Source organism: Rhinatrema bivittatum, chromosome 5 (assembly GCF_901001135.1).
Source record: "Rhinatrema bivittatum chromosome 5, aRhiBiv1.1, whole genome shotgun sequence".
NCBI classification, from domain to species: domain Eukaryota; kingdom Metazoa; phylum Chordata; class Amphibia; order Gymnophiona; family Rhinatrematidae; genus Rhinatrema; species Rhinatrema bivittatum.
Window position 1 is genome coordinate 370,034,840 of NC_042619.1, and position 19,757 is coordinate 370,054,596.

Below are 19,757 nucleotides of genomic sequence, written 5' to 3' on the forward strand. Positions count from 1 at the left end.
CAACTGTAATTCAAAATGGGTAATATATATCATTAGATGCTGTTGTAATTTACTGTATGTGGGGAAGACATCCCGCTGTCTGAAAACTCACATTTTTGACCACCACAGCACCATCAGATGACATATTTAGCCAGCTCCTCTGACTATACATTGGCATGAAAGGAATCATTTCATTACAGATCTGCGTTTTTGCACCATTGATGTGGTCTCTCCCAGACCTTGGGATAGTGATAGGGATCATGTGCTTATACAGAAAGAATGAAAATGGATTTTCAAATTACAATCATTACATAGGGCAGTTCTCAAATCGAGAAATAGAATGGTCTGCATTCATATAGAACCATGAAAGGGGCATTTCTCTGCAATGGGTGACTTCTGTTCTGTGACTGGCTAGCAGTTTTTTCATTTCTCTGCTCTTAGTTTGGTCGAACCCTAATCTCTAAGAAACTCTAGGGTATCCTTAATAGGTATCAGTTCATTGTTCTTTAGCTATTATAAGGCAAGTGACCTAACACGCCATTCTGAAAGGGTCCTTGTATATCTGTATATCTTTCTATGCAAAGGGCAATGTTGGTTGTGATTGGCTACCCTAAGTCACATGATTTTTCATGCCGTTTTTCAACTCTCTGCCTTTATTATGTTCTATTTATATGTCCTGTCTCTAAGTTGCTCTAGTGCGTCTGACATAGGGATGTTTATCGTTTTCTGATTGGCTACCCCAAGTCATGTGACTTCACGCCATTTTTAGAGTCACTTTAAACCTCTACACAGCAGCTGATCTTTGTATATCACTGGTTTATTTATTTCACTGGTCTATAAGCTGCTGCACGGTATCCTAGGTATGTACTGGTTTGTTTTCTTTGTATTATATTTAAAGGTGCTCTTTTAATACAATGCTTCTACAATTTACATGATTTGTGTTCTTCATGGTACTGTTATAGTTTGATTGTTTTGATTTGTTCTGTTTGTTTTGTTTAATTTATAGTGAGGTCCCTCCCAAAGAAGACTATTGGTGAAACATGACCACGTCAGAGGGACTTTAATGCTTAAAAAAAGGGGGACTTTAATGCTCAATAAGTCAATAACTGATACAGTGATAAAATCAGTATGAAACTAATAAAGATGTTATTTTGAACTTAACATTTGGAAATCTCATGATTGCACTATATCATCAAAAAGATTACATTGGAATTTAAATTATTTCTTCATTTACATTTGTACTTTGGTATATGAGGCTCTCCACCCTTGCTATTACTAAAATTGCAGCCATAAGAAGCATCTCCTGCAAAAAATTGGAAATAGAACAATCCATTAATTTGCTGCATGCAAAGCACCAATATAAAGCATGATATCGACCTGTTGATACCGAGCCGTAGTTCTGCCAAACGTTTTGGTACCAATCCCAAAAAGCTTATATGTACCCAACTCCATGACAGCTAACATTTGATTGTAAAGCAGAATAGTACGTGCTTTTGGCACCATACCATCATGAGAATGGGAGGATCCAAGTTTAGCAAAATCTGAGGAAGACAACTCTCCCTGAGCATCTGCACAGCACTGACACATGCTAGAGGACAGGTCAGCCTGAGAAGCCCTAATATGACAGGCAACACAAAGAGCAAGGTACTTAGGCTTCTTGGTTACCAGCACCATCAGCAGCAGTAACAGTGTGTGCAATCGGCTCATGCAGAAAAAATTATGTGCACAAATATCTGGCGCCAAGGAATAAGCAAGACAAGTTGCACGCACCATCTGTGCGCCAAATCAGAGTGTCATTGCACATACTAAAAAGTTGTGCACGCAGGGGCATGCACTGAACGCTAAGCACACAATGCATGCACAGAGCTGACGCCCTGCAGAGGGCAGAAAGGCTTGCACAAGAGCATGCGAAAAACCGCTGCCGCAGCCTACCAAGCAAAACACCAACAAAAGCCTAAAGCGGGGCCTAACACCCCCCCCCCCCCCCCCCCCCCCCCCCGAGGCTGCTCAAACTACCAGGCTATCCAGGTCCCAAAACCCAATGGAGGCGAAAACAGACACTGAAACAGCACATGGAGAATGAAGACTGGAGGAAGTCCTGCAACTCTGTTGCTAAGGGCAAAACCCTTTCCCTTTTTTTTTTTTTTTTACTTTATAACACTTATTGAGCTCAGCGCTTATCAGCTGAGTACAGAGACAGTCTCAGGTTGCAGGGGGACAGGGCTTTAGCCATCACTGCGCGCTTGGCCTGTGCACCCACTGCCATTCAGCTGCACAAGCACCAAAGTCCATATCAGGAACAGACTACCAGACCAAGGCACACCTCTGAGGGACCACGGAAATCACCTAGGGAATATCTCAACTGGGGGAGGGAACTTTAGGTATCACCGCAGAAGAACAGGGCTTTTCCTTTCCTTAAATTTAGAATTCTCCTTCCAAAACAAAGGCAAACCCCATAGGGAGATGCATACCCACATCTGCTGGAGATGGAGAATACTGACAGGCTGGGGTCACTGCAGGAGTATATTTACTGTGATGTCAGCTTGCTCCATCTCCATCTGCTAGTAGGGGAGCATAATCTACTTATACTGAGTCCATCTGTCTATGTGCTAGGAAATAATCTCCACAAAACTTTTGATAAAATCGGTAAAGAAGAATGCTCTGAAGGAGACTGTTTCCTTTCCTGTGGCGGAAAAGAATCTGAGGGGAGACCTGTTGACCCTCTTGATCAAAGAAATCCCAAGATCCATAAACATACTCCCAGAAATATTCGAAGCCCAACTGGCATATTGGAACCTATAGGGAGATATCCCATGTTTTACTACTGAAAGGATGGATTATGAATCCAAAAAAACCTATGAATGTACCTGAAATTTTTCAAATCTATTTAGTAAAATGACTGATTTCACACTTAATTTTCTTTAATTTATATAAGTTATTAAATCTTCTATTTAAATAATTCCTTGGAAATATTATCCATTGTTTAAGTAATTAATAATTCTGTTATTCTTATAACTTTTCATACTTTTATATTAATGCAGCTTGAAATTTATTATCTTTCTACAATGTTATTCAATGCTATATTTGTAAACCGATGTGATCTACTTCTGGAATGACAGTATGTAAAAAGCATAAATAAATAAATAAAAATAGCCAAAAAATATGCAGACCAAAAACTGACAGGCCAAGACACTGTCTCAGTGGAAAATAAGAGACCTTGCCCTGATGAGAACTTTACTCTGAAGGATACATTATCTAGATCTGCCTGTTTGTAAGTGCCTGTTTAAATAAAAAACGGAAGACAGAAGGACAATAAAGCAGCTAAGTCCCTAAGCTGGAGTCATAGATGGACCAACAAGTCCAGAGATCAGAAAAGACCCCGACCCTTTGAAGAAAGGGGGGGGGGGGGTCTGAGACTGAGAAAACACTCTGGCATAACAGCATGGCATACAAACATGGAGGTTCTCCCCCTGAAGAAATGGGGAGGGGGAAAAGACCTGTAATGCTTCGAAGACCCTCCACCCACCTCGTGATTATGCATGAGCTTATGCATATTTATCAGCTGGAAAGTGTAAGAAAGGAGGATAAATAAGGAGGAAAAAGTGCCCTTAAGAGTGAGACCCTTGAAAGAACAGGAACCAGAAGAGCGAAAGGGGAGCCCTAAGCAGATCAGTACTCCCTGCTATCAAGGAGAGAGAAGACTAGGTGTGGCCAAGAGAATGGGGCAGAAGATCGGAGAGAGGAGACACCCTGCTCAGGTGTGGAGAGTGACAGAGTCTGAGACGGTGAGGAGCGAAAGCAAGCCCCAGACAGTCCAGCAAGTACCAGAGCCAGAATACAGTTCCCTTCCAGGAAAGCCATCAGCTCTGCCAGTGCCAAACCCAGGAAGCAAGTCCTTCCCTGCACACATTCACCACCAGATCTCCAGCCAGTGTGTTTCAGAGGTGAACAGATGGGTATCGCCTCAAGCTGGGACCAGGGATAAGTAAGTTAGCCATAACTATTAATATATTAAGCAGGCTAAGGTTTATGGCATGTCTGTTACCACAATGATACAGAACTTTCCTTAGGGAAAACTGGTGTTTAGTGGCCAGCATGTTAAAGACAGGAATTGTTATTTTCTATATGCTATATCCTGCCAAGTCTGATAAATAAAAGTATGTTTCTGAGGATAACACGTCTTTTCCTCAGCTTAGGATTGTGAAGTAAGGTGGGAGGGCAACTGAAAGTGTCCTGTAGCAGACATATCCCTGTACCCCTAAACTTGCTTACAGACCGAAGTCTAGGGTAGCAACTGGATAGTAGCCAAGGCCTCGGAAAGGGCAGCACTTGTTTGTTGGGGGTAAAGAAGCCAATGAACCTCTGTGTTGCAGTGAAGCTTCCTCCTACATGTGGTGAAGCCCAGCCACTGGATGCTCACAGAGTCTCCAGCAGAGGTTGAGGTCCCTTTGCAAGGACACTGTTGATGCCAATACTTAGACTTCTCAGAACCTTCTAAATCCAGCTTTTCCTTCACAATTGGCTCAAAAGATGATTAATTAGCAACACCTTCTTACACAAGGGAGTGTGACTGACAGAGACTAGATTTATAACTAGATTTGGCCACTTTTGGAAACATCCTGTTTCCAAAAGTGGCCAAAACAGGCTACAAATACCTGGGCAAGTACTCAAACACTAAGCATATCCCATGCTACTGATGCCAGTAATAGCAGTGGCTATTCCCCAAGTCAACTTCCGATCTATAAATGGAACAATGGTATATAAAATGTCTAAATAAATAGCAGTTAACGGACTTCTCCTCCAATCACTTATCCAAACCTTTTTTAAACCCAGCTACACTAATTGCCCTAACCACATCCTATGGCAACAAATTCCAGAGCTTAATTGTGCATTGAGAGAAAAAGAATTTTCTCTGATTTATTTTAATTGCTAACTTCATGGAGTGCCCCCCTAGTCCTTTTATTATCCAAAAGATTAAATAACCAATTTGCATATACCCATTCTAGACCTCTCATGATTATAAAGCCCTCTCAAGCATCTCTTCTCCAAGCTGAACAGCCTTAACTTCTTTAGCCTTTACTCACCCTCTTTTCGTTGCCCCTCTCTGTACCTTCTCCATCGCAACTATATTCTTTTTTTTGAGATGAAGCGGGCAGAATTGTACACAGTACTCAAGGTGCAGTCTCACCATGGAGCAATACAGAGGCATTACGACATTTTCCATTTTATTCGCCATTCCCTTCCTATTAATTCCTAACATTTCTGTTTGCTTTTTTGACTGCTGCAGTATACTGAGCCAATGATTTCAATGTATTACCCACCTTGACGCCTAGATCTTTTTCCTGGGTGGTAGCTCCTAATATGGAACCTAACATTGCGAAACTACAGCATGGATTATTTTTCCCTATATGCATCACCTTACAGTTGTCCACATTAAATTTAAACTGCTATTTGGATGCCCAATCTTCCAGTCTCGCAAGGTCCTCCTGCAATTTATCAGAATCCGCTTGTGATTTAACTACTCTGAATAATTTTGTATCTACAAATTTGATTACCTCACTCGTCATATTCATTTCCAGATCATTTATAAATATATTGAAAAGCACTGGTCCAAGTACAGATCCCTGAAGCACTCCACTGTTTACCATTTTCCATTAAGAAAATTGACCATTTAATCCTACTCTCTGTTCCTAGTCTTTTAACGAGTTTCTAATCCACGAAAGCAACCTGCCTCCTATCCCATGACTTCTTAGATTTCTTAGAAGCATCTCATGGACTTTGTCAAACACCTTCTGAAAATCCAAATACACTACATCTACTGGTTCACTTTTCCCCATGTTTATTAACCCCTTTAAAAAAATGAAGCAGATTTATGAGGCAAGACTTGCCTTGGATAAATCTATGGTGACTGTGTTCCATTAAACCATGCCTTTCTATATGCTCTTGTGATTTTGATCATTAGAATACTTTCTACTATTCAGCACTGAAGTCAGGCTTACTGGTCTATAGTTTCCCAGATCTTCCCTGGAGCCTTTTTTAAATACTGGGGTTACACTGGCCATTCTCCAGTCTTCAGGTACAATGGATAATTTTAGTGATAGGTTACAAATTTAAATAATAGATCTGAAATGTCATTTTTTAGTTCCTTTAGAATCCTGGGGTGCATACCATTTGGTCCAGGTGATTACTACTCTTTAGTTTGTCAATCTGGCCTACTACATCGTCCAGCTTCAGTTTATTTAACTCATCACCCTTGAAAATCATCTCCAGAACCAGTATCTCCCCAACATCCTCATTAGTAAACACAGAAGCAAAGAATTCATTTAGTCTTTCTGCAATGGCCTTACCTTCTTTAACAGCCTGTTTAGCCCCTCAGTCATCTAAACGTCCAACCTAATCCCTCACAGGTTTCCTGCTTTGGATATATTTTTTAAAGTTTTTATTATGAGTTTTTGCCTCTACAGCCAACTTTATTTCAAATTCTCTCTTAGCCTGCCTTACCAATGTTTTACTATTAACTTGACAATGCTTACGCTCTATCCTATTTTCTTCAGATGGATCCTTCTTCCAATTTTTGAAGGATTCTTTTTGGCTAAAATAGCCTCTTTCACCTCACCTTTTAACCTAATCGTTTTGCCTTCCTTCCCCTTTCTTAATGCGTGGAATACATCTGGACTGTGCGTCGAGGATTGTATTTTTAAAAAATGTCCTTGCCTGTTGAACCTTTGCAGCTGGACCTCTCAGTTTTTTCATAACTATTTTCCTCATTTTATCAAAGTTTCCCTTTTGAAAATTTAGTGTTAGAGCTGTATATTTACTTATTGCCCACCTTCCAGTTATTAATTTACATTTGATCATGTTATGATCACTATTGCAAAGTGGCCCCACCACTGTTACTTCTTTTTTTTTTTTAATTCTTTATTTTCACCCAAGAATACAATCTTGTACAGAAAATTTGAAGCATTTACAAAGAAAAATATCAAAGTATATGGAATATTAATATAAACCAGGTACAAAAACTTAGATTGTAAGCCCTCTGGGGATAGAGAAATACCTACAGTACCTGAATGTAAACCGGTGTGATATCTCAATTGAGATGAATGTCGGTATATAAAAATAATAAATATATATATATATATATATATATATATATATATATATATATATTAAGAATTATCTGCATCTAAAATATAAGAAACATGGCGAGGCAGAAATAAGAGCGTCATAAAGGCAATTCAATAAAGAAAAGGAAAAACAAGTTACGTCGAGTAGTTATACATCATATTTGCTTATGCCAAACCACTAGTGGATCCATCTCGGGTACACGCAACCAAAAATGCTCTAAGTTGTTCAGGCTCATGAAACATAATTAACATTCAAATATCTTACGTAGCATTTACACGGATATCTTAGAATATATCGGGCTCCTAATTGAAGTATTTCAGGTTGCATTATAAGAAAATCTATTTCGACGTATTTGAGTAGTCTTAATCACATCTGGATAAATCCAGATTTGATGACCATAGAACAAAGATTGTCTGCTCCTGAAGAAAAGTCTTAGTATATCACTGTGAAACAACAAAAAGGCAAAAGAAACTAGAAAAGGTCTTCTTTGATTAATCTCCAATATCTGTGATATGTCCAATGATGGTGTCTGTCTCACGGCTGCCTCTTCTTTTACATGGCCTGCTTGCTATAAATAAGAGGCTTTAATAATTACCAGCATAGCTGAGTCAGTTATTTTTAATATTTGTTGCATATATATTTTAAACAACTCAAGAGGGGAAATCATTCTTATTACCGGAAAATTTAAGACTCTAAGACTATGTGCTCTAAGTGCATTCTCTATGGGGCGGATTTTCAAACACTACGCGTGCGGGTACTTTTGTTCGCGCCACTGGCGCGAACAAAAGTACACCAGATTTTATAAGATATGCGCGTAGCCGCGAGTATCTTATAAAATCCGGGGTTGGCGCGCGCAAGGGGGTGCACATTTGTGCAACCTGCGCACGCCGAGCCCAGCGCAGCCTGCCTGTTCCCTCCGAGGCCGCTCCGATTTCGGAGCGGCCTCGGAGGGAACTTTTTTTCGCCCTCCCCCCACCTTCCCCTCCCTTCCCCTACCTAACCCACCCCCCCGGCCCTATCTAAACCCCCCCTTACCTTTGCGCGCGTCACCGGCAGCCCCGCTCCGTCCTCCGTCCTCCGTCCTCCGGGCCCGGGGGCATGGCGCCAGCCCCCGGGCCCGCCCCCCGGACACACCCCCTCCCTCCCCGTTTCGAAAGCCCCGGGACTTACGCGCGTCCCGGGGCTTTACGCGCGCCGGCGGCCTATGTAAAATAGGCGCGCCGGCGCGCGCAGGGGTTTTAAAACCCACCCCTAAATTTACTAATCTTTTGTTGCCAATTATCTCAGATTGAAGCAGTTTCTGTTGAATAGTATCAATAGTGGTAGTCCTATTTTCTAATTCTTCTTTCTTGTTAAAAGTAGAAATCAGGAGAACAAAATGGTGTCGCCAAGAGAGGACACATTTAGATGAGCTCTCAAGCAGTCTTTGTTTTTTCTATTGCCAATACTTACAAATGCCTCATACTAAAAGAAAGGGGAAGGTAAAGGAGGGAACCTTGACCCCCCCTTAAACCTACCCCAGGGCAAACGAAGATTCGGGAGTTTCTCCGCAGCAGGCGATTCTCCAGGAGTGTCAGCTGCAGCACAAGAGGAGGAGCAAACCTCCATGCTCTACGGTGAAACATCTTTAAGCCCTGGAGCACTGGAGACTCCTTCCCCCTTGCCTACGTTGGAATGCACGAGCCGGTGGAACCCTCGTTGCCGAAGTTGCACCGAGTGGAGGAAGCGCTCGAGGTGGGCTTTCGTGTGGCAGGCGCAACAGGGCAGACACAAGGTGAGGGGTCCTTAGCCACCTTAAGGGAACTGAACATCGAGGCAATGAGCAGCATGGGCAGTTTGCTGCCATCTGTAACCACTCAGGGAAGGAGACAAACGGAGCAGAGAGTCCTGAAGAGTACATCGCGGATCACACCGGTAAATTTACCAGAATTAAAACTTTTTTGAAAAGCCTGAAATAGTTACTTTAGAAGCTTTATGGAATGGAATATCTACATTGGAGAATGCAATTATTTCTTTGACGACAGCCATAAAGGTTTCCCAAGAACAATTTAATCTGGTGAACCCGGTTGTTCTTGCAAATACCACTAAAATTCAAGAAATGGATACCCAAATACACCAGATAAAAGAAATACAAACAGGCCTGATTCAGGGGGACTCTAGACTATATAAGAGACTGGAAAACCTGGAAAATAATCTCAGATACAATAATCTGAGAATAATTAATTTTCCTAAATGCAAATTAATATACCCTAAGGAACAACTTAAAAAATATTTCCAGGAAATATTGAATTTCTCCAGTGGTTAACTGCCTACGATTTTGAAAGCTTACTTTCTATTTGGGACAGAACAGAGAAGTGGAGGAGAGATAGAGGTTAATGAAGATCGAAGGGAGCGTCCAGAGTCATTTTCCCCACTTGAAAATCTGTCTGGATTTCTTGAGACTACCCAAGAGGAGCAAATTGAAAAAAGAGGTGTTCTACTGGTTAAATTTTTTATACTTGCTGAAAGAGACATGGTTCTAAAGAGTTTCTTTCGTAATAGATCTAAGGTCTACTTAGGGGGAAACTGGATATATCCAGACATTATTAGAGCAACGCAATTGTGTAGAAAAAAATCTCTCATTATGTACTAGAGCTCGCCAAACAGGTGCGAAAATAACGATAAAGTATCCTTGTAAATGTATACTAAATATAGGAAATGATAGGTTTGTATTTACTGAGCCTGACCAACTTTCACTTTTTCTGAATTCAAGGAGTGAAGAAGGAGCTGTTCCGTCTAACAATACCGGCATTATTTAAATAACTCTGCTACTCTTTTTTCTTGGTAGTATTTGTCTAAAAGGAAAATTGCTCCAAATTTAAAGTTTTGTTCTCCCTATTGCATAGTAATTAGGCAAGGAGATGTGAGATAGAAATTATAGAACTATGATTATTTCTTGTTAAAGATAGTGTGAAAACAAATTTTAAAATTGTGTTTTGATAATATAATGTTTGATCTCCTTGTGGCTGAAAAATTTGTAAAGCCTTGCCTAAATTTAAGGCGTGTAATAATGCTTTTGTTAATTGATTAAAAATACAATAAAGAGAAAATTTAAAAAAAAAGTAGAAATCAAATTATTATTTAAAACAGATTGCTTTTTTTTTTGGTTTCCGTTACTTGAGACAGATATTGAGGATTCAATTGATTTCAGTGCTGTTCAGATTCCCTCTAAAGTTATTATTTCAGGTCGTGGTAAATTAAAACCTGTAGTTAGAGCAGGCGTCGGGAACCTATGGCTCACGAGCCAGATGTGGCTCTTTTGATGGCTGCAGCTGGCTCGCAGACAAATCTGTAATAAAAAAGTAAAAATCTTAACAAAACCCCCCACCGTCCTGACGCCCCCCAAGACCTCCAAAATTAATTTACTACAACCCCCCACCCTCCTGACCCCCTCCCCAAGACCTGCCAAAAGTCCCTGGAGGTCCAGCGGGAGTCCAGGAGCGGTCCGGGAGCAATCTCCTGGACTTGGGCTGTCGGCTGCCAGTAGTCAAAATGGTGCCGACAGCCCTTTGCCCTCACTATGCCACTGGGGTCGACCAATGGCGGCGGTAGCCCCTGTGACATAGTAAGGGCAAAGGGCCGTCGGCTGCCAGTAATCAAAATGGCGTCGACGTCCCTTTGCGCTCACTATGTCACAGGGGCTACTGCTGCCATTGGTCGACCCCAGTGACATAGTGAGGGCAAAGGGCCGTCGGCGCCATTTTGACTACTGGCAGCCGACAGCCCAAGTCCAGGAGATCGCTCTCGGACCTCTCCTGGACCCCCACTGGACCACCAGGGACTTTTGGCAGGTCTTGGGGGGGTCAGGAGGGTAGGGGATTGTAGTAAATTAATTTTGGAGGTCTTGGGGGGGTCAGGAGGGTGGGGGGTTTTGTTAGATTTTTACTTTTTTATTAAAGATTTGTCTGTGAGCCCTGGACCCCCGCTGGACCACCAAGGACTTTTGGCAGGTCTTGGGGGGGTCAGGAGGGTGGGGGATTGTAGTAAATTAATTTTTGGAGGTCTTGGGGGGGGGTCAGGAGGGTGGGGGGTTGTAGTAAATTAATTTGGCAGGTTTTGGGGGGGCATCAGGAGAGTAAGGGGTTGTAGTAAATTAATTTGGTAGGTCTTGTATGGCTCTCACGGAATTACATTTTAAAATATGTGGCGTTCATGGCTCTCTCAGCCAAAAAGGTTCCCAACCCCTGAGTTAGAGCATTAGGTTGGCCTTCTCCTGATTCAACATTAGTGCTCATGCTCACCCCAATGCCTTGCGATTAAGTCGTCCCTGCTGCACGATGTTCTTCCAGCAGGGAGTCTGATTCTGAACCCTCCGGTGCCTCCTCCTGGGCTCGTTCCTCTCTCTCTTCGAGATCCCTGAATCTCCCTCAGGCTCTCGCTCCTGCCGTTTGGTCCGATCTCACCCTGAAACAATGCGAGGGGGGGTTCCACAGCCTCCGAGGCGAGAGGAAGCATGCCAGCTCTTCCTGGGGGAGCAGGCTTGTTCGGCTCCCTGGGACTCAAGGTGATGTCATAGGTCAGAGAGGACTGCATATACTCCGTTGCTTCCCCCCCCCCAGTGACCAAACTCTCCAGCGACGACGTTGCAGCTCCTGCAAAAACAACCTCGATGTGGGGCTGCCGGGAAATCAATAGAGGGTGAATTGACACTCATTCCTCAATCTCCCCTTCCTCTTAGTGTGCGGCATATTGAGCTAACTTGAAAAAGGAAAGCGAGAGACCTGATGCAGCTTTCTACTCGGTGGCCATCTTGCCTCCCCTGCTCTGTCCACCATTAACTCTCTCACCAAATCCTGCGTTCTAATAGGAAGTAAATCTAAAATAGCTCTCTCTCTCATTGGTTCCTGAACCAATTGCTCCATGAAGCAGTCTTTTATTACATCCAGGAACTTTATATCTCTAGTAAGTCCTGATGTTACATTTACCCAGTCAATATTGGAGTAATTGAAATCTCCTATTATTATCGCACTGCCAAATTAGTGAGCTTCCCCGAGTTCTCTTAGCATTTCATCATCTGTCTGACCATTTTGTCCAGGTGGACGGTAGTATACTCCTATAACTATATTCTTACCCAACGTACATGGGATTTCTACCCATATAGATTCTACTAAGTATTTAGTCTCTTGTATGATCTTTATCCTGTTGGATTCTATACCCTCCCGGACATAAAGTGCCACACACCTCATGTACAATCTAAGTTTTGTACATGAGACAATGGAGAGTGAAAGGACTTGCCCAAGATCACAAGAAACAGCAGTGGGATGTACTGCTTGATTTTTAGAGGCAGCACCAGGCTTAGATACCCGTTTCTTCTGAAGACTGAGCTGGTTTTGTTGCCTCATTTTTCTCAGTGGCAAGCAGTACACTAGGAACCATCAGCTGTGGAGCCCTTACTGCCGCAGGCAGAGCAACGGTGTGACTTTTCAGCCATGGTAAGCTTTAAAATTACCAAGAAATGGATTATCCAGGAAAGATTTCAAAGCTTTGCCTTACCTCTTAATTTTTAAAATACTTCCCTTAAATAAGAGTGCCTCCTTTAAAATTCTTCCCTTAAATAAGAGTGCCTCCTTTAAAATACTTCCCTTAAATAAAAGTGCCTCCTTTAAAGCGGTAGGGAGCTCTCTATCTGTAAACGGCTCAGTTCTTTGCAAGTCTTATTAAAATTCAAGAGCTTGGTCAAAGTAGTAAATCAGCTTACCGATAATACGATAAGACTATAGTAGCTTACAATAAAACAACACACCCCTCAATCTCTCATATTCATTAAATATGGTTGTGCTTGAGAAGAGAATACTGGCTATACTGGTTCTATACATGTCATATATATTAAAGATATCAAAAAAACAAAAAGAACCGTCTCCAACTGCTGGATGAGGGACTAAACCCATGTGTTCTGAACTACTGGAGCAGAAGGAAAAGGAATAAAAATTTTGTAGAGCATTGAAAACTATTTTTATTTTATTCATAAAATATTGTAAAACTAGCTAAACCCACTGAAATTCCTCAGAGGCCCCAATTCACTGTTGTCCTCCCCAATCCAACCATAGTATTCTCCCCTCCATCCTCCTGGGCCCTACCCCAGCAGCTCCTTCCATTTCACGCAGACTCTCCAGTGCACTCTAATCCCTCTCCCCAGCTCTACCACAGCAGTCCTTAATCCCCTCACAGATCCAGTCCCAGTACACACTGGCCTACCCAGCCCAACTCCAGCACTTCCTTTCCCACTCAGCAGCACATCCCCAGCATACTCTAATCCCATTTCCCCAGCCTGACCTCAGCACACTTCTGATCCTCCCTAACCCAACTGCAGCAGACTCTGACCCCCCCCCCCCTTCCACAGCCTGGACCAATGTCCACCGCACCCCCAACTCCCCCCTCACCAGTCCAGTCACAGCACACTCCCAATTCCCCTCCAATTCCCCAAAATAAACATTAATAAAAAACCTGAAAAAAACAAGGAAACTAAAGAAACTCCTCCCCCTGCTCGCCAAATCCATTTCAGCCATATAGCACTCCCCCCCCCCCACCGCCTCTCTCCATATCATCGCGGCTTCGTGGCTCTTCTGGGAGTAGGACCATTCTCTGTCAATTCCTGTATCACTCCTCCAGCTATGCAAATTGGCTGGCCAATCCTGGAATAGCACCATTATGTTGTATGGAAATCAACCAACACAATGGTGCTGAGCTCTGCTTCGATAGTAGCCATTTTACAAAAGCAGAGGAGTGAGACAAGAGTGACAGGAAATGGCTCCTGCTTCAGGAAGACTACAGAATAAACAAAGGGGTAGAGGCTGAGATTGTGATGTGGGGAGGGTCCTGGAGTAGTTGTGGCTGAAGCAGGTTTGGTGGACAGGGGAGGAGTAGGGACCAGATCCTGATTTTTCTTTTATTTTCTAATTTAGTGGTTAGTAACTAGTGAGGAGCACATATGCGCTAAAGCATTCATGGACCCCCAGCAGTCCCCAGTATACAGACATCTTGCAGTCTGTCCACCCTGAGGCCATAATGATGATTAGGTGTAATACAATAAAAATAAATTAGGACTAGTAGACCAGTGGTTCTCAGCCAGTGTGTCGCCAAGAACTTCCCGGTCCCCCGCTGACCCAGCTGCTCCCCCGGTCCTCCTCTGCCCGGACTTAAATTGCTGTCAGCCTGGGCGGAACGCAGCAAATCAGGTGGCGTCAGCGGCACTGGCATGGTCTCTTCTTCCCGCCCCACCCCCGCGGCCCGGAAGAGGAAGTGGTGAGCATCGGGTGCGTGCGCGGGAAGAAGAGACCATGCGAGTTTGGTCAGCATCAGCCCGAAGAACAGAAGAGAGACACGGCCGGAGGAATGAGCAGCGCGGCTCATAGAAAGAAGATGAAGAACGTCAACCCCCGCGGCCCATGGGGCTCCTTTCTCCGTGCGAGGGCTGAAAATGGAGGTTAGGGTTGGGAGGAGGCTGCTGCTGCCGCTAGTTCCAGGGAGGGAGAGAAGGAGAGAGAGTGAATGAGCAAGCAAGCATGTGTGTTTGAGATCCTGTGTGTGTGAGAGAGATAGCATGTATGTGTGTGATTGAGAGCCTGATTATGTGAAAGAGTTTGTGAATGATTGCGAGCCTGGTTATGTGAAAGAGAGTATGTCTGTGATTGAGAGCCTGCCTGTGAGAGAGAGCATGAATGTAAATTTACGACTGGGAACCTGTATGTGTAGGTTTGTGATTGAAAACCTGTTTGCGTGAAAGAGTATGTGTGTATGATTAAGATCCTTTGTGTGTGAGAGAGATCATGTGTATGTATGATTAAGAGCCTGTGTGTATAAGTAAGAGAGAGAGCATGTGTGTCTGTGTGTGATTGAGAGCTGGTTTAGGTGAGGGAGCATGTGAGTATGTGATTGGGAGACTGTGTGTAAATGAGAGAAAGAGAGAGAGCATGTTTGTAAGCATGAGAATGAGAGTCTGTGTGTGAGAGAAAAAGACAGCATGTATGTGTGTGATTGAAAGCCTGTGTGTGTAAGTCTGAAAAAATAGATAGCATGTGTGTAAATGTGTAATTAAGAGCCTATATAAGTGAGAGAAAAAGCATGTGTATATGTGAGTGACTGAGAGCATGTGTGTATAGGTGTGTAATTGAGAGCCAGTGTGAGAGAGCGCGCTGGTATGTGACAGAGAGAGGAGAAAGTTCCAAGCAAACCACCCCTCCTCCTGCTAATTCAAAACAATCTCAGGAGACCTGGATATCAAATGTTCCCAGGTATGCAGAGCAAAAACATTTTTGTATCCTTATTTTTCATTACTGTGTCTTTGTGTCTGCTATTTTGAAATATTTTATTGGCATCTAGAAATTTTTTTATGAGTTTTTAATTATTAGATATTCCACTCATCAGTGTTTTGAAATAACCTGTTCTTTTTGTTAGTATGGTTTACTGCTACTGATTTTATATTTCTTGATTTGTTTTATAAGGATGGGTGATGTTTCTTTTTTCCTTTATTACACTGCATACAGAGACTCTGGCTTGTTGCAGTTTCCAATTCAGTTTTTGTCTGCATGCTTCTAGTTATGCATTTTGGTCTCTTTATTCTTTGTTAAGTGAGGGTCAGCACATGTGATTCAGGTGAGGTTTTCTGCTGGCATGTATTTTCTGTGTAGGGCTCTATAGCAGCCTGGCTTGGTCCGTTTTCCTAATAGGAGGTGTATTGGTGTCTTAAGGCCTGGTGTAGTATTTTCAGTGTTGCCTTTTTTAGGTAAGGTGGTTACTGTTAAGTGCTGGAAATTGGTGCTGTTTTGGTGTGGGAAGTTTACTATTTATGTAATTTCTGTTCAGACAGAATACGTATCTTTTCCTTGTGTCATTTTAAACAATAAAAATAATTACCAGACCTTTACTTTTTATTTCCGCCGTGAATTGTAATGAGCAGTGTGTCACACATGTGAGCGTGGCCTGTCAGGTGTGTCACGATGGGAAAAAGGTTGAGAACCACTGTAGTAGACAACAGTGAAAATCTGTTTTCCAGGCTTGCAAACTATATTTCATTTCTTTATGGTAAGGTCACATCTTTAAAGGAACTTTTAGTTTGGAGAATTTGCAGCATTCTATGAAGATTTACAATATGACCTCAGTCAACATTTGTGGAACTTTTGAGGTTCCAGGTGATGGAGTCTGTCTGCCCAAATTCTCTTCCTGCCAGGAATGTAGTGGCTCTTAGAGTAAAGCCCATGAGTTTGGCCTAGCTCCACGCCTTGACATTTTCATTTTCAAATTTATTGGGATACGAAAACAAAAAGGCTGGGTGGATTTTTTTTTAAAAGGCAACCAATGCATGAACTCTGATCTGTCCTCGCTGTATATACAGTACACTGGTCATATCAATTTAAGATGATTTATTTTTACTTCCCCCGTTATAGGTCTACTACAATATTCCTTGAAAATATGGTCTAAAATGTTTAAACAAGATGCACACAACTTTTGCCACTATGGGACAAATTTGATAATTGGTTAAAAAAGAAAAAAAAAATACAAAGTGCCTGCAAATGAGTTTACTTGTACAATTTCAAGAACTGCATCTTTTGTCCAATGCTTTAACTTCTTGCAATTTTTGGAAGTGAAAAATCTACATTTATTTGCCCAATTCTTAATTTTATTTTTTAGGGTCTAATCAGTGAGTATATCAAAGAGGCTAAAAAAGTAGTAATCGCAAACATGAATGTTACAAGTTTTCTTGCAGATTTTTTTTTACTTTCACTTGCCACCACATATCTCTTATTGTTCAAGACTGTGTAAAGATGTCTTCTGAAGTGCAATAAATCAAAGAAAACTAATCTTTCTCCAGCTCTATACTCAAATTAAATGATAGTAAATTAATTACTCCTGTAAAACATTAATGCTTAATAAATATGATACTATGCTTCCTAACAGAAAATTATGCCCACCTTCCTGTATTACTAAGAAATGTGTTATATATTTACCTCTTGTCAATCTAGCCCATTTCCTTTCCATTCTGAGCAATTTTCTCTCTTTCTCAACTGCCTTTGGAGGATACCCTTTTAGAAAACAAACAAATTATAGTTTTTGATAAAATATAGTGAATCTCATAAAAATTAGCTAATTTAGTTTTATAACTGCATACAAAGAACGGCATATTCAAAGTGTTGCATGATAATTTGCTAATGACAGCAGAAATATATGGTTTTTAGCACTATATCAATAGCTAGGTACATGATTTCTAGTCACTACTACAGATCTCATGGTTTTGAAGTTGAATGCAATTTTCAAAATCGGTTCAGTTGTCTACCAAGCTAATAAAATCTCTAATAGTTATCTAAAAACATTTTTTAAAATCACCAAATAGTTTTTACTTATCCTGCTTATTCCATAATTGATTCATAACTGCTGTCAAGTTATATAGAAAGTCAAAAATGTAATGTAGAGAAAATATAGGACCATACGTATTTGTCTATAAAATCTTGCGTTAATCTGTAGACCCCAGCAAAAGCCAATGTTTCAGCAACCCACTATCTCCTGCTTCAAGGGTTAAATATTCTTAAATTGGTGTTGACAATGTCTCAATATGGAACAGACGCTCCTTTTTTAAGCATCTACACCATATTGAGACATTGCGAACACCAGTTTAAGAATGTGTAACCCTTGAATTAGGCGACAGTGGGTCGCCGAAACATGGGCCTTTATCAGGGTCTACAGACAAATGTATATGGTCCTATGTAGTTTTCTCTACATTACATTTTTTATTTTCTACATAACATGACAGTGTTACAATTATGGAATAAGAAAGATAAGTAAAAACTATTTGATTTTTTTTCATTTGGGGGTAACTATTAGAGAGTTTTTATTAGCTTGGTAAACAACTGAAATGGTAATTCAGTGAGGCCCATTGCGAGGCGAGAGGCAGCAGATTAGATCTTTTTGCGCATTTTCTTCTGATACTGTGTTCAGTTGATTAGCAAAGATATTTAGTTAAAACAGACTCTGAGCATTTCCACTCTTTGTGTTTTAACTTAGAATATCTGCTAATATGTTGTCTTTCCCACCGAGATATACACTATTAACTGTATGTTTCTTGAAATGGCCCAATCCCCTATCTTGAGGGCCAGTCTGCATAGAATTGCAGAACCTGTTCCTCCTTATATGCTTATATAAAACACTGGTACTTGATTATCTGTATGAACTGGATTGTTGGATTTTCTTTTTTTTTTTAATCTATGGCTCCAAGTCCCTCAGCGCTTTGAACATTGCTGTTAGCGCTAATACGATGATATAGAGTTTTGCTTCCCAAAATGCCCAAATTCCTTGGGTACATAGTGTGTATACATGTTTCCCATTCTTGTCTAAAAGCATCTGTCGTAATCACCTTCTAAACTCAAGGCAGATGGAAAAGTAGGTTGCAAAGAAGATCTATGTCCTAGATCCACCACGCTAAGGAATTCTTTTTAGACTTTCTATTATTTGAATCCTGTACAACAGATGATTCAAATGTTGATTCCAACAATTAAGTACCATTAAGCTTACCTCATTTTTTGTTATTTATACCATTTTCAAAGTTTACACCCAAGAAAATGTTTGAGGACAATATAGAAGGAGAAACTAATCTATTATCAAAAGAAAAGGAATAATTCAAATAGTCTCTTGTACTCCATTAGTCCACAATTTAGGAGAGGAGCCAAAAGCCAATACCAGAAGCAAAGATATTCTACATATATATTTTCTATTCAATTAATAATAGAACCCCACTGAACTTAAGTCCACTTAAGCCATTTATTTACTTTATTCCATGTTAATATTTATATGCAGTGTAACTATTACCTTTCTTATGGCACATAAAAAATCTTATGCAATACTATATATAAATGCAGTTATTGATGTGGGCGTGGATGACTTTGCATAAGATTTTTCATCTGTATAAGAAAGGTAATATTTATATGCAGTATGACTAACATGGATAAAGTAAATAAATAGCTTAAGTGGATTTAAATTCAGTGGGATTCAATTATTAATTGAATAGAATAAATGTAATGTTATTGGCCCCTTTCATATATTTTCTAATAAATGCCATCTATAGTACCACACATACACACCCACAACTCAGACATTAAACCAAACATACTGTAGATTCAAACAAGCTTACCCTCAATAGCCCTCTGTTTCTCCCCTCCCCTGCCACGCCAGCTATTACCTGAATCTATGTACAAAGTTATGTTACAACTGTATTTGCTGTTTACAGGTCTGCTCTTGCTTCCATGCAGCCTGTCGCGTTTGTACCCTCTCGCTCTTTGCTATTTTCTCTATTTCTATTTAATCCCCCCCCCCCCCTTTACCTGTTAATTGTAATTTCCATTCTGCAGTTGCACTGTAAACAGATGTGTCGTCCCCACTAATATCAGTATAGAAAAACTCTTAAATAAATAAATAGATGGGATCATCCTATACTAGCTAAGCGTGAATCAGTCTCGATAAAGAGATCACCCTTGGGCAGGAAGTCTCAGGTAGATACGTCAGCCTCTCCATTATTTATGAACTTGCCCAGATGAAATAGATCATGAAATATATACTTTACTCTTCTGAATTTCACCACAGGGAAAGTTCAACCACAATAATGCCCCAAGCTATAGGACTAAACTAGC

At 41.1% G+C, this 19,757-nt stretch overlaps 1 long non-coding RNA gene across 1 annotated transcript in view; it reads right to left on the bottom strand.

The window, feature by feature from the left end:
* The window catches only part of LOC115093087, a 100,491-nt gene extending 83,330 nt beyond the window's left edge, over nt 1–17,161 (bottom strand). The window contains exon 1 of the long non-coding RNA XR_003857166.1: nt 17,088–17,161. This is a non-coding gene — a long non-coding RNA (uncharacterized LOC115093087). The remainder of the gene's footprint in view (nt 1–17,087) is intronic.
* Nucleotides 17,162–19,757: the final 2,596 nt, after the last annotated feature.